This window comes from Jatropha curcas, chromosome 10 (assembly GCF_041381405.1).
Source record: "Jatropha curcas cultivar XTBG-Jc1 chromosome 10, XTBG_Jcur_1.0, whole genome shotgun sequence".
Taxonomy (NCBI): Eukaryota; Viridiplantae; Streptophyta; class Magnoliopsida; order Malpighiales; family Euphorbiaceae; genus Jatropha; species Jatropha curcas.
Genome location: NC_143160.1, coordinates 24,643,383 through 24,658,736, shown reverse-complemented (window position 1 = coordinate 24,658,736; position 15,354 = coordinate 24,643,383). Strand labels below are relative to the sequence as shown.

At 33.3% G+C, this 15,354-nt stretch overlaps 1 long non-coding RNA gene across 1 annotated transcript; it reads right to left on the bottom strand.

Moving 5' to 3' along the window:
* Window positions 1-3,319: 3,319 nt before the first annotated feature.
* On the bottom strand, window positions 3,320-5,972 carry LOC149493321 (uncharacterized). The gene is made up of 3 exons (XR_016322875.1): window positions 5,427-5,972; window positions 4,339-4,424; window positions 3,320-3,524 (listed from the first exon to the last, which is right to left on the bottom strand). It is a non-coding gene; the product is annotated as an uncharacterized LOC149493321 (long non-coding RNA).
* Window positions 5,973-15,354: the final 9,382 nt, after the last annotated feature.

Sequence of the window (15,354 nt, the reverse complement as noted above, 5' to 3'; positions counted from 1 at the left end):
ACTGGATTACCTCAGACGCAGCGGAAGCATGATGCAGTATGGGTGATCGTGGACAGATTAACTAAGTCCGCACACTTTCTACCAGTCAGGATGGACTATTCTCTGGACAAGTTAGCAGACATTTATGTTAGAGAAATAGTTCGACTACATGGAGTTCCATCATCCATTATATCTGATCGTGATCCAAGGTTTACATCGAAATTTTGGGGTAAACTACAGGAAGCATTAGGAACGAAATTGCATTTCAGCACTGCATTTCATCCTCAAACAGATGGCCAATCAGAGAGAGTCATTCAAATTCTAGAAGACATGATGAGATCATGTGTTATAGAATTTGAAGGCAGTTGGGACAGATATGTACCTCTCATGGAATTTGCCTACAACAACAGCTACCAATCAAGCATTAAGATGGCACCATATGAAGCATTGTATGGTAGACCATGCAGGACACCTGTGTGTTGGACAGAACTGAGTGAGAAGAAGATTTTGGGTCCAGATTTGGTTAGAGAAACGGAAGAGAAAGTGAAAATCATCAGAAAACGGCTGAAAGAAGCAAGTGATCGACAGAAGTCTTATGCTGATTTAAAGAGAAAGGATATGGGGTACTCGGTCGGTGATAAAGTATTTCTGAAAGTTTCACCATGGAAAAAGATCCTAAGGTTTGGACGAAAGGGTAAGCTTAGCCCTAGGTTCATTGGTCCATACGAGATTGTTGAACGTGTAGGACCATTAGCCTATCGCCTAGCGTTACCTTCAACCTTAGATCGAATTCATAATGTCTTTCACGTATCCATGTTAAAGAGGTATCGATCAGACCCATCGCACGTGTTATCAGCAGAAGAGATTGAAATTCAGCCGGATCTCACTTATGAAGAAGAACCAGTTCAGATCCTAGCCAGAGAAATTAAAGAATTACGGAACAAGAAAATAGCATTGGTAAAAGTTCTTTGGAGGAATCATAAGACAGAAGAAGCAACTTGGGAATCTGAAGACACCATGCGACAACAGTATCCACATTTGTTCACAACAAGTAAACTTCGGGACAAAGTTTTTATTTAGGAGGGGAGAATTGTGACATCCTACCGAGTCGAGTCTTAGCATAGAGTTGAGTAGTCGAGTTGAGTCGAATTGAACCAAACCCGGTTGGGGTAGAATGGGTTATTAAGTGGAGTTACTTGAGTGAGAGAAAAAGATTAAAGCACATGGGTGAGGACTGATTTGCATTAAAAGATTGAGCTTGGGTATTAAGTTGTAGCCTGTTTACAATTGAGGTACCATTTAGAACTTTTACACACAAATCCCTTGATTTTTGATGGCCTACCCGTAATACACATTTTCACTTTCCCATTTTCATCTTTATCTTCATCTTCTTCATTTTCTTCCTTTCCTCTTCCACCTTACTTTCAATTTTAATGGTAGTCAAGCCTTAACTTCAACTTCTCTTTTATCCAAGTAAGTAAACCTTCTTGAAGTTCATAATTGAATCATTTGGTGCTATTATTTTAGAATTCATAAGAATTCTTATTTATAGGTGAAGGGAGTTCTAAGAGTGTAGAGAAAAGAAGCTAAAGAGGAGCTCAAGCTTTTGGAGTAAAGGTTTGATATCTCTTGTTATTTTTCATTTTCTTTGTATGAGATTTGTGTGGTGTGTTGCTATTGAGACAATATTGCTTCATGTTGAGTGGGAGGACTGGTAATGGTGAGAAAACAGGGGAAAACAGGGGAGGTATTGAATAAATGAAGTAAAGAGTGAGTTTATGTTGAAACAGGTTTTGCTGGAAATTTCACCAGTAACTTCATCTTGATTTTGACCCCATTTATTGATGGAATTAGGAAGTGTCATAGAAGAGTTATTTGTTCCTCTATGTGTTAGCTTTACATGGGTTTTTGAATCATCCAAATTGGAGTTGTATATTGAGAGATATGATCAAAAGAGTACAGACAGTGCAGGCTGAAAGCGCGCGCGCGAATTGCATGACGAGTTCGCGTTGCCTTCTCGCGCTCGCGAATTTGAACTATGCGCTCGCGACTTTCACTTGAAACTCTCTGACTCTCATTTAGCACATCTCGCGCTCGCGACTTTCAAGTGCGCGCTCGCGACTTGTGCTCGCAAACTCTCTGACTCTCATTTGGCACATCTCGCGCTCGCGACTTTGAAGTACGTGCTCGCGTACTTGGCCCTTGGCCTGTAAGCGATCGCGACCTTCATCGCGCGCTCACGAATTTGGCCTGAGAACTCACTGTCTCTCATTTTGCATTCTACGTGCTCGCGACTTTGAAGTATGCGCTCGCGACTTGTGTTTTCATGCATTTTTGGACTTCTTTTTCAATGCAATTGTATTCCTTTGCTTCACTTATATGCCTCCAATCATTTTAACATCAAATATAACATTTGAACATGTATCAAAACAACATTCAAGCATGCAAATGATGTGAAATCAAATAAACATTATGAATTATGAAGTTATGAACTATTAATATGATGTTGTGTGATATTATTGACATACCAACATTATGCTCCATTGAGGTTAGGTAGAAACCATGTAGATAAGGCTATGTCGCGACATAGGATAGCAGATCTGCACCTCATACAGTTTGATACTCCGGCTACAGGCCGTTGAGTGGATATGATTATATATGGGCCATAGCAGCCAAGCATACAGTATTCATCCAGTTTCATACAGTTTTTCTTATCACTTCGGTTTCACTATAACCTTATGGAGCCATACAAATATCTTGACATAACATTTCATGAATTATACAGTATTATAAACAGTACAAAAGATAATCAAGGTATCATGAAAGTATCATGAGGTGTGTGCTTATATGTGCCATATGTGTTTACATGGTTCTTTCTATACATGTATGTGTTTAATTGTTTCTTTATATGTTGAGATATCCACTGAGCTTTATTTGCTCAGCGAGTTACCTGTTTAACTCGCAGGTTTTGAGTTTGGACCATAAAGAGTCGGCTTACAACTGCTGCAGTTCATCTGTAGAAGACTCAGTCTTCAGGGTAGCTACTCATTTTAATGTGTACCTTTTGTCTCTCCTTTTTATGGCATGTACAGGGCACTCAGTTGGGCCCATTTCATTTTGTAAACTAGTATCATGTTTTGTAAATATAAATTACATTATTTTTGTATACAACATCAGCATGCTATTATTTTCAATATACATTATGACTTCAGCATGTCAGACCATACAGTCAACCAGTTTGTAACGTCTCGGTCCGGTTCATTCGGGTTTACGGGTGGACCGGAAAGGGGTGTTACACCTGGGTGGGCTTAAGGCCCCCGAAGCCCGTAGTAAGCCTATATTATGCAAATCTCATTTACTATTCATAATTGTGGATACAGGCCCAATAATTTATTTCAATTATGTACCACTAGTACAGTTCATCTACAACCCACTAGAATACAATTGTGAAACTCTACCTGTACATTTACATCATCATTTATTTATCATTTACAGTCTTCTATACTTATGTCTCAACTCCATAGGATTTTTCTTTCTTCTATTACCTGGAAAAAAAAAAGGTAGGCAGGGGTGAGCGCCAAACTCAATGAGTAGGGTTAGATAACCCTCTCACCCCACACAATCATACAGATGCTAAAATATTTTTATTTGTTTATCGATTAAATTTATGATCATGCAGTGTCACACAAATGGCAATACAACAACAACCATAATTAGTATCACCTTCATATAATCACATCACGTGGAAATTAGTCAGTGGCACCACCTAAAACCCCAACGAGCCGTCCTCACACATGGCTCGCCCTCTCATACATGTGCACCAGGGAGCCGACCCCCATACGGCCAATTGGTCTAATCCTCACTGACCAGTCCTCTCATTGTTTTTCCATTCTCTCTCTTTTTTTTAAAAAAAAAAAAAAATGCCAACAGGAGGCAACCCGGTGGTCTCCATCCAATCTAGATCATCAAGTGCTCACAACAGGAGGCCACCCTGCGGGCTACAATCAAATCTAGATCATCAGGTGTGCAACAACAAGAAGTCATCCTGTGGTTTTCCATATAATCCATATCATCAGGTGCACACGGGGGCGCCGATCTCCCATTTACCCGGCTGACGGTCAAACTCCATATCATATCATATTCAGGATCCATATCACATAGACCGTCCTCACAAATCCATGGTGGTCCACATCATCCCAATTCCACACAAACAAGGCACAGCAATATCACATCACAGGTAATCAAGCATTATTTAATATCAACAAATAGTGCATCACAATATAGCAGTAATGCATGATAACATTTAGTCGTGAATGCATGAATGCAGGCAAATGAGGCAAATTATCTAACACTACTCACAGTTTTTTTTGTTGTCCTTCAAAGGACTGCCTTTCTTATTGTGCGCTCCCAGCCTTTGTCTTCACAGTCTGAAACTTTATAAGTATCTATATAATAAGAAAATTCTACATAAGAATTCTAATTTGGAAAATGCAGTTTACATTCATTTATTTGTTTTCATTTATTTGTTTTCGTTACTCGTCGGTTCACTAACTTATCAAACTAAACTGTATATCTATAGTGCATCTTTATTTGATTTATTTCTTCTAATTTATTCGTTAAGTAAAACGTCTAATTATTTGGTAATTAATATTTTATGATACTACTAATCAAAATATTTAATATGATTAATAATAATAATATTAATAATGATAATACGATTGATCATATAATATTCATAACGTTAATAACTTTAGTCGGTATTTAATTCACTGAACTATATATAAATTCATTCCTCTTGTTTATTTATTTATTTGTTTATTTATCCCTCTCATAATCTTATTCTATATTTTTAATTTCTATGAATAATTTAATCGCTATAAGTAATTTAGTTTCTAAAATACAATTTATTTTCTACCGACTTTTCGGCAGCATCTCCCCTAAAATTTGGATTATCCACCTGTTAAAATATCAACAGTTTATCTAATAATTTCAAACCACACAGCCCATCCATCGGGCAATTAATCAAATGACATTTTCCCATCCTCCTTCAATCTCAACATCACCACACAATCCAATTTATACATTACAATAACATTATTTTTAAACTACCTTAATTATATCAACACTAATATTATAAAGCTATTAACTACTCACAATGACCAAATTAAATTAACCAAATTAATTAACTACAAATAAAATTAATTTAATTAACTAACATTACTAACATTAACTTAACTAAACTAATTGACTACAAATAATAAAATTAATTTCATTAACTAATACTACTAAATTAATTAACTGCAAATAATAAACTTAATTTAATTAACTAATATTATTAACATTAACTAAATCAACTAAAATTATTAAAATTAAACTAACTAAATTTAATTAACTATCATTAATAAAATTAAATTAATTAACTAAAATGTATTTAAATTAATTTATACCCCGATATAATTTTTTTTTTTGTTGAATTTCTGCTAGCTTGGTGATCGGAGGCGTGCTGGAGCGGCGGCTAGGCGGTGGCGATGGCGTGACGAGCTGGGTGAGGCGCGGTGCTTGCTCGATCGAAGGCAGAAGGGGCTGTGGTGGCGCGATGAGCTAGAGGAGGAGCTGGCAATGACGCAGACCCAGTTGCAGGAAAGAAGAAAGGGAAAGAAAGAAAGAAAAAAGGAAAGAAAGAAAGAAGAAGAAGAAGAAGAAAGAGGAAGAGAAGAAGAGGAGAAGAGGAGGAGGAGATGAGGTCGACGCAGGAGAGGAAAGGAAGAAGAAGAAGAAAAGAAAAGAAATAAAGTATGTCCAACTTCTAGATGATTCCGGTTCGATCCGAACCGGATCGGTCTGATTCAACGACTCATCTCGATTTTTACTCGATTTGCAGGTTTTTCACATGATTCTCAAGTTATTCATTTGGTTTTCGAAAAATCAATTTGATTTTTGGGTCTGGTTCGACTTATTTTGTTTATTTAGTTCGGTTTCGCAATATTTTCTCTATTTACTCAATTATAATACAATATTAATAGTAATGATATTTTTTCTAAGACAATTAATTTATATTGCAGTTACATACATATACATACATTTGTAATCAATTAGTAACTAGAGTCCCATTTTATTTCATCGAAACTTTTTAAGTGTTCTCTAATCGAAATTCCCGAATAATCTGTTTTTGGGCTTGGGTCCAACTCAAAAATTTGGGCTCGATTTGAGACTGTGTTACATTTACAGCCCACACTGTCAAAATTTCTTATTTTTGATTTAAATTAAATTTGAAAATTTCGAAAATAAAAATTCGGGGTATTACAGCCAACATAGAAGAGAGCCGAGCTCTAAATATTAGCAACAAGTCTTGACTGTGCTATACCACAAGCATCATAAAACAAAGAATCACCAAAACCAACTGCTACTTCTGAAAAACAGCTATTAAAACAGCTATACCACAAGCTATTAAAATAGCTAACAACTATTAATTTGAGTATTTGATTGATATTCATTCACAGCGGATATGGGACATTATTCCAAGCACTAGAGATTAAGAACTTTTCATTGCTAGACAGAGTCTAGATGTCCTTATTAATTATATTATAGGGGAATTTAGTATATATTTTATTTGATTTGATGAGTATTTGATTTATGATATATGATATTAAATATTAAATTTCCGAATTTGTAGCTATGTAGTATATATATATATATATATATATATTTGATATCGGGATTGTCTCCAACCCTTAGAACTAACTAGCGAATATGTGTAGTTTCTGCTCTAGACCTCGGATTTGTACAAATGCCCCCTCCACATGAAATTATTTATTGTATATTATGATATATATTTTAATATTAGTAATGAATGGGTATATAATCTCTAATATAGTTTAACTATAATCTATCTATCTATAATATATATAAAAGTACGAATGGAGAGAATATTGGATTTTTAAAATGCCTCTATAGACTTTTAAATTTATTGATTGATTAAAGGATAATTTAGTCTTATTTATTATATAAATATTATAAATTTAATACCATTCTAATTAGAAATTTGACTTTAACCCTATTCTAATATGATATCTATTTATTATTTTTATTATATTAATATTATAAATTTAATCTCATTCTAATTAGGAATTTGTCCTATCATACCACTATATATATGTTTGGTTTTAATTGCTTTTCACTATCAATAATTGTTACATCAAGCTTTTGTTAATTTGAAATTATTGAGTTTGCAATCATGTATTTTTCTTGCGGTAAGTATAATTTTAATTTTCTCAATTTACAAATTAATAGAATAATTTTTATTATATATATATATATATATATATATATATATAATTATAAATTTCTATTGTATATAATCATGTGAATATGAATATATGCAGGAAAATTTTTTCAATAACGTAGTATCGTTATTATATCCTTAGGTTTCATTATAAAAATTAATATTTTTGACTATATATAAAAGTTAATATAAAATTACATTATATAATAAATGAATAGGAATATATATATATATATATATATGAAATATTATTGTTAAATATTATAAAGTATATATTGGATCCTAATGTATTCATATTTAGAAATATCCAATTTAAATTTAAATTTTATTATATATTTATTTTTATATATTGAATTCATAATATAATTTTTATTTAGTAATTTCCATTATATTAGAAATTCATAATATTAGTGAATAAAAATTTTATTAAAAATTCAAATATATATTTTAATAATTATTCACTAAGATATTTTTATTATATTAATTAAAGAGTTTCTATTTGTATTTAGACTAGGAATTTTAATTTATAATAATAGTGATATATATAAAAGTCTGAATAGGAAAGAAAAATATCGGGATTAACCAAGACACTCTTATTAAATTTAGAGATGAAAAAATATTTTTAAAGATTTTAATTTTTTATTTAAAAAATTAAAGAATAAATAATAAAAAAATAAAAACTTGGTGAAAATAATTAAAGAATGTATTGCTATCTCCATCTTGTATGGAGTTTGTAATCTCTCCATTTTATGTGGAGTATTTAGTTGATTTTGCATTTGGTTTGTTTTTATTTGGATAGGCGTGCAATTTGTGAAAACTTATTAAATAGATGATAATAAATTGGATAGAATTAATTGAAATCAAAATCCCTAGTAGCTTTTAATCCTTGATTTCTTTCATCAAATTGTCTTGCTTGATTTCTTTTTATTTTCTTAAAAATAATTCTCCTTATTGTCGTCTAAATAATAGTAAGTTAACACAATTTTGATACTTGGTACACAATCCTTGTGGACGATACTCTACTCATTCTTTATTACTTATCACGATTTCGTGCACTTGTAAAAAAGTCTGTCAAGTTTTTGGTGCCATTGCTGGGAATTGGCGCTACCAATATCAATATTAATTAACCTATTATTAATTTAAACATATTTTTATTTTAGTTTTTTATTTATTAATTGAAATATTTATTTATATTATTAATAGTATCTCTTTTTTTTTATTGATTTTTATTATTTTCTTGCGAAATATTTTAAGATGTTTCATCGACAAGTAGTTGCAAGTTTTATTCAATAATATTCAGAGCCATTTTATGCCACTTGGGCAAAATTTAACGAATTTTTGGAGATATTTTCTTATCATAATTTTACAAATAAATATCTCACTTACATATTCTACTTTGGATTAGATGAAAAAAATTACATATTCTACTCTGGATTAGATGAAGAAACAAGAAGTTGGGTAGGTAATGAACTTTCGGCAACCAGTATTCACCTTCCGGAAAGTAGCTAAGGAGATGTACTTTACATGTTAAATGATATGACTGATTTTGACTATCGTTGGCATTGGAATCCTTCACTGCAGGGTTGGAATCACGAATACCCTCCAAATTTTGAGTATGAAGAAGTGATATGTGCATAATTTGTTCCTTTTATTCTCAATATTTTTAGTATTTCTGAATTATTTTAAAGTTTAACTTAGTTGGTTAGACAATTTTTATCAATTAGACATCATCTGAGTTACTTTTGGAATAATATCATTAAATTAAGAAATTTTCAGCATTTTTTTGTCTTGACCTTTGTTTAATTTTTCAGGAATATTTGAAGTTGTAGGCCTCCAAACTAGAATTCATCTAATTTATTGGAAAGATGAAACAAAACTCTACAAATGTCTAAGAAGGATCTAAATGCATTTCAGCCTTAATATTGATCAAAAGTAGCTCTAAATCTAGGAGAAATGTTTAGAATGAGCATGCACAGTAGGTTTCAGTGTTTAATTCATATCTAGAGTTTTACATGTCCAAATAAACTCACCTCAAGCCCATTTGAACCTTAACAGCCAGCTCTACAATTGTTATGAAGACCACTAATTGAAATGATGTGGTTTTGAGTGTTAAAAATGATAGGCAAGTTGATCATTTTGTTGTAACGTATGTTGAAGACCTATTTCAGTGTTTTTACCATATCTTGAGCTGTGAGTACCCGTTTTGGGCGAATGATAGCTCATTGGAAAGCTGAAAAGGAGATATTCAAGTTTCTTAAAGAATCAGAGAGAAATTCAAAAAGAGAAGGTCTGAAAAAAAGGGAGAGAAATCAAAATAAGAAGATTTTCAATTGATTGCTTTCAAAATCACTAATTAATTGGGGATTTTCTGTTGTCTTTGAGGCTATGAAAGGAGTGATTTTGGGAGCACCAAAAATGAAGGTTTTTAATTAGTTCATCATCTATTTTGAGTATCTTTCTTTATTCTTTTGTTTTAGTGGTTGTAAGCCATGGGCATGAGTGGCTAATTTCTTAGTTCAATTTAAGGGATTCAACATCCATTTGTATATTTGTGACACATGTTTCTACTTTAAATTGATTCTCTTTGAATATCTGTTGTTTCTTGTATTTAAGGTGTTAGTTCTATTGAATGATTTGCTAAAAAGGCCTATATATTAGTCAATTATTTGGTATGATTAAGTGCTATTTCATCTTTATAATCCGTAATTGTTGTGTAAGATTGAATGTTAGTATTAATTAGGTTTTACTGATTATGTTCCAAGTTTTCTATAATAATCTAAAGAAACAATAGGGTTGAATTAAACAATTTATGCTTTTTAAATTGTTATGCAAGTTTAACTTCTTCCTATTCTTAATGCTTTTATTAGATTGAAAAGGATTGCTTAATTCCGGTTCATTTAATAATTAGAGTTAATGAGGGTGCTGGGCTCAAATTAACGATAATAGGGAAGTCAGAGAATTTATCATGCTTATTGGTAATTTTTAGTTAAGTATTCAAAGAATAATTAATTCATAATTTGTCTGTGATCATTTATGCATTGGATTACAAATCACCTTGAATTGAATGTTTGTTAGATTGAATTCCAATTTAAGTTTATTAGTTACTTTTCTTTTGATTACCTTGATTGAATTTCCACAAACCAACCCCCTTTTTCTCTTACAAAATAACAGAAAATTTAAGATTTCAGTCTCTACGGTTCGATCTGAATTCATCACTTTTGCAGTTAAATTCAGTAATTAATTTTTGGTGGAATCGACAAACATCAAAGTTTTGGCGCTGTTACCGGGGACTGAAAGTTGATTATATTTTGTGTTTTTATTTTTTTTGTTAGGATATTGTTCTCATCTCTGTGTATTGTTGTGGTTTTCAAGGTGTGGTAAAAATTACAGTATTGTGTTATTCATTGGAAAATTTTAGTCATTTGGTTTATGACAAGAAGTTCTCAATCTGGTGTTATTCTCTTTGATCTGAAGTAGAGAAAACAGCTAAGCGTTTGAGGAAATTAGCTAAACAAGCTAATTTGAGTCAAGCTTCATCTGAAAGAACGGTTACAAACATGGCAGCAAACTCCTAGCAATTTGGAATGAGAATGAATCACACACCTAAAAAAGTTAATAGGTAAATACATCTAATATTGAGAAGCAAATTTATGATTTAACTTCTTTAGTGAGGCAATTGGCTATAGGAAACATGCAGACTGTTAAAGCATGTGGAATTTGTTCTGCCTCGGGTCATGCTACTGACATGTGTCCTACACTCCAAGAGGATGAATTAGTGCAGCATGCCAATGCAATATGTAATTTTGGACAGCAACAACGCAGGTATGATCCCTATTCTAATTATTATAATCCAGGATGGCGAGACCATCCGAATGTGAGTTATGGGAGTCAACCGATACAAAATCAATACCAGTAGTAGAGGCCATAAGTAAATCAATCGCCCTCTCTTCCTAAAATCAAGGTATGTCACTTGATGAAATTTTTAAGGCTTTGGCTAACAATACACAACAATTTCAACAAGAGACTAGGAATAGCATTCAGAACATAGAGAAGCAAATTGGTCAATTAGCTTCATCTGTGAGTAAACTTGAAGCTCATGGTTCTGGTCAGCTTCCATCACAAACAGTGATAAATCCCAGAGAAAATGCGAGTGCTATAAGTTTGCGAAGGGGAGAGAAGTTGATAATCAAACTTTATGTGAGTCAATAAAAAAGAAGCAGCAAGGTGCAAAGGATTCTGAAGTTCCTAAAGTTGAGAAAAATTCAAAACTTAAAGCAAATGATGCTAATAATTATATTCCTCCTCTATTTTCTAGTAGGTTGGCCAAGACAAAAAAATAAGAACAAGAGAAGAATATTTTAGAGATTTTCAAGAAATTAGAGGTTAATATACCTTTACTTGAGGCAATCAAACAAATTCCCAGTTATGCTAAATTCATTAAGGAATTATGTAATACAAAACGCAAATTGAGGAATAATGAAAAAGTCAGTGTTGGGGAAAATGTGTCAGCATTAATTTAATGAAAATTACCCCCTAAGTGTAAGGATCCAGTTCATTTTCTATCCCCTGCAAAATAGGTGATTCTAAATTTGAATGAGCAATGCAAAATTTAGGAGAATGTTATGTCATTTTTAGTTTTCCAAACTTTGAATTTGAATACTTTGAAGGAAACTAGTGTTATTATTAAATTGGCTGATCGTTCTAATGCTTACCTAGTGGGAGTGGTTGAGGATGTTTTGGTGCAGGTTGGAGAATTAATTTTCCCAGCAGATTTTTATATTTTAGATATGGGAGATAGTGTTCCCACATCAAATTCAGCTTTGATTTTATTTGAAAGACCTTTCCTAAAACTGTCAAGACAAAAATTGATGTGGATGATGGTACCTTAACTGTGGAGTTTGATGGAGAAATTGTTAAATTTAATATTTTTGATGCCATGAAATATCCTACTGATGTTCATTCTATTTTTTCTATTGATGTAATTTGACCATTTGTGCACGATGTCTTTGAGTTAAGCACGGAGGATGAGTTAGAAGTGGTGATTAGTCAAGGAATTCATGAAGATAGTACCAATCAGCCACTAAGTGTAGAGGTTTAAGATGCAGTAATGGCATTGTAGTCATTACCTTTAGTTCCAAAAAGGTATGAGGTTTCCAAGATTGACTTACATGATCACACAAATTATTGCCTTCTATTGTGGATGCACCAATTCTTGAACTCAAACCGTTGCTTGAGCATTTGAAGTATATTTACTTGGGAGACAATGAGACACGTCCAGTTATCATCTCGAGTAAGTTAACAAAGATTCAAAAAGATAGATTGACAAGAGTTTTGAGAATTCACAAAGAAGCTATTAGATGGACATTAGCTAACATTAAGGGTATAAGCCCATCGATGTGTATGCATAGGATTTTGTTAGAAGGTGATGCTAAACCAAGTAAAGAAGCTCAAAGGAGGTTGAACCCACAAATGATGGAAGTTGTGAAGAAGGAAATTTTAAAGCTATTGGATGTTGAGGTTATTTATCCAATTTTAGATAGTAAATGGGTAAGTCCAGTTTAAGTAGTGCCAAAGAAATTAGGTGTCACTGTTGTAGCAAATCAAGATAATGAGCTTATTTCGACAAGGATTCAAAGTGGATGGTGAGTGTGCATAGACTACCGTAAGCTAAATTCTTCAACAAGGAAGGACCACTTTCCATTACCATTCATTGATCAGATGCTTGAGCGGGTAGCAGGTAAGTTTTATTTTTGCTTTCTTGATGGCTTTTCGGGATATAATCAAGTTGTCATTACATTAGAGGACCAAGAGAAGACTACCTTCACTTGTCCTTTTAGAACTTTTGCATTTAGAAGAATGTCGTTCGGACTTTGTAATGCACCTGCCACATTTTAGAGATGTATGGTGAGCATATTTTCAGATTTTATTGATAATTGCATTGAGGTGTTCATGGATGATTTTACTGAGTATGGTGATTCATTTGATGGAGGTTTACATAATTTAATTTTTGTTCTTGAGCGATGCATTGAAAATAATCTTGTTTTGAATTATGAAAAGTAGCAATTTATGGTAAAACAAGGAATTGTTTTAGGGCATGTTGTTTCCATTAGGGGTATTGAGGTAGATAGGTCAAAGATTGATTTAATTGTGAATTTACCTTACCCCACAACTGCGAGGGAATTGCGCTCTTTTCTTGGTCATGTAGGTTTCTACAGAAGGTTCATCAAAGATTTTTCTAAGATAGCAGTACCTTTATCTAGGTTCTTGCAACAAGATGTTACATTTGAGTTTAGTGAAGAGTGCAAGGAAGCTTTTGACAAGCTAAAGTCTGCATTAACATCGCCTCCTATTATTGAGGCTCCTAACTAGGCTATAGCATTTGAAATTATGTGCGATGCGAGTAATTGGCGGTGGGAACAGTCTTAGGGCAGCGTGTTAGGAAGCTTTTTCGTGTGATTTATTATACATCCAAAACATTAAATTCAGCTCAGCGCAATTATTCCACGACTGAAAAAGAGTTTTTAGCTATTCTTTTTGCTTTAGATAAATTTCGATCATATTTGCTTTTTTGCTTTAGATAAATTTCGGTCATATTTGCTTGGTTCTAAAGTGATTGTGTTTTCGGATCATGCAACTTTGAAGTTTCTCCTGGCAAAGAAGGAAGCAAAACCAAGGTTAATTAAGATGGATCATTCTTTCGCAAGAATTTGATCTTCAAATTAAAGACAAGAAAGGTGCTGAGAACCTGGTAGTAGATCATTTAAGCAGGTTAATGACACAAGAGAATCCAGTTCCTCTGCAAGAATTATTTCTTGATGAGCAATTATTCAAACTACAGGGTATGTGTAACATCCCTTCCTAGTCCACCCGTGAACCCGAATGAACCGAGCCGAGACGCTACAATCTGGTTGAACCTATGTCCTGTCATGCTGTTGCTTTATACATCATTTATATACAGACATTTATTTAATATATACAAGACATTACACTATTTTCCAAAATGAAATGGGCCCAACTATGTTCCCTGTACATGCCACAGAACCAAAATATCAAAATGAGTAGTTACCCTGTGTGAATACTCAAATTTTGAGGCTCAGGGGAATAACATGGTATGTGAAACTCTTTAAATGGAGGAAAGCACGCCTGCTACAGTACCGTGCCATTTGTTTTGACTTTGCTACAGTAACTTTGACTTTGCTACAGCAACTGTGCAAACTGTCCGACCGGACCGAAGGCCATTTTGGACATTTACTCGAAGTATGCCAATATGGTACTTAAAACGTCCGGAATGTCGTAACGATCACGGAACAGGTCCCGGAATATTTTTCGGAGACCCGGAACTCCCGAAAACTCCTCTGGAGTGAAAAAGCCCAAGTAACCGCGGCCCCTGCCGCCGGCGACCCGTTTTGGCCTATAAAATGGCCTCTCCCCCTTCATTTTTGACACCCCTGTCTGTGTTGACGGACGATCTTTCTCCCTCCCACGCTCCTTGCGATTTCTTTACCGCTTTTTGCATTTAATTTAATTTTTATTGCATTTTTGTTGTGATATTTGAACACTAAAATTAAACAAATTAAAATTAATTAATTCCCAAGCAAGGAGCTTAATCTGGAGTTAAGAAGCGGTTTCCGATTAAATCAGGTACGTAAACGAAACTCTGCCTATTTAATTTTAGCACTTCATGCATGCTTCTCTTCTACTCCTAATAATTCTACAACTGCATAAATGCATCCATGTCATCATTAGGCAAACAAATTGCCTCAAGTAAATGAATTTAAGCTAAATGCCCGGTTAATTAATAATCGTGGTAATAAGCTTAAATCCGACAATTTTGGCTAAAGAGCCTAGTTAATTAATAACTACGGTTCAACTGCTTTATTTTCAACAAATCCGGCTTAAGTCCAATTAATCAATAATTGTGGCTAAAAGCCTTAATCAATCACGTTTCGACAATAAATTGTGATTAAGCTCGAACGCCCGATTAATTAATAATCGTGGCATTAAAGCCTAAATCGCACATTTTGGCAAACAGATTGCCTAAATCAACACATTTTGGCTAAAAGCCTTAAAATCAATCATTTTGGCAACAATCG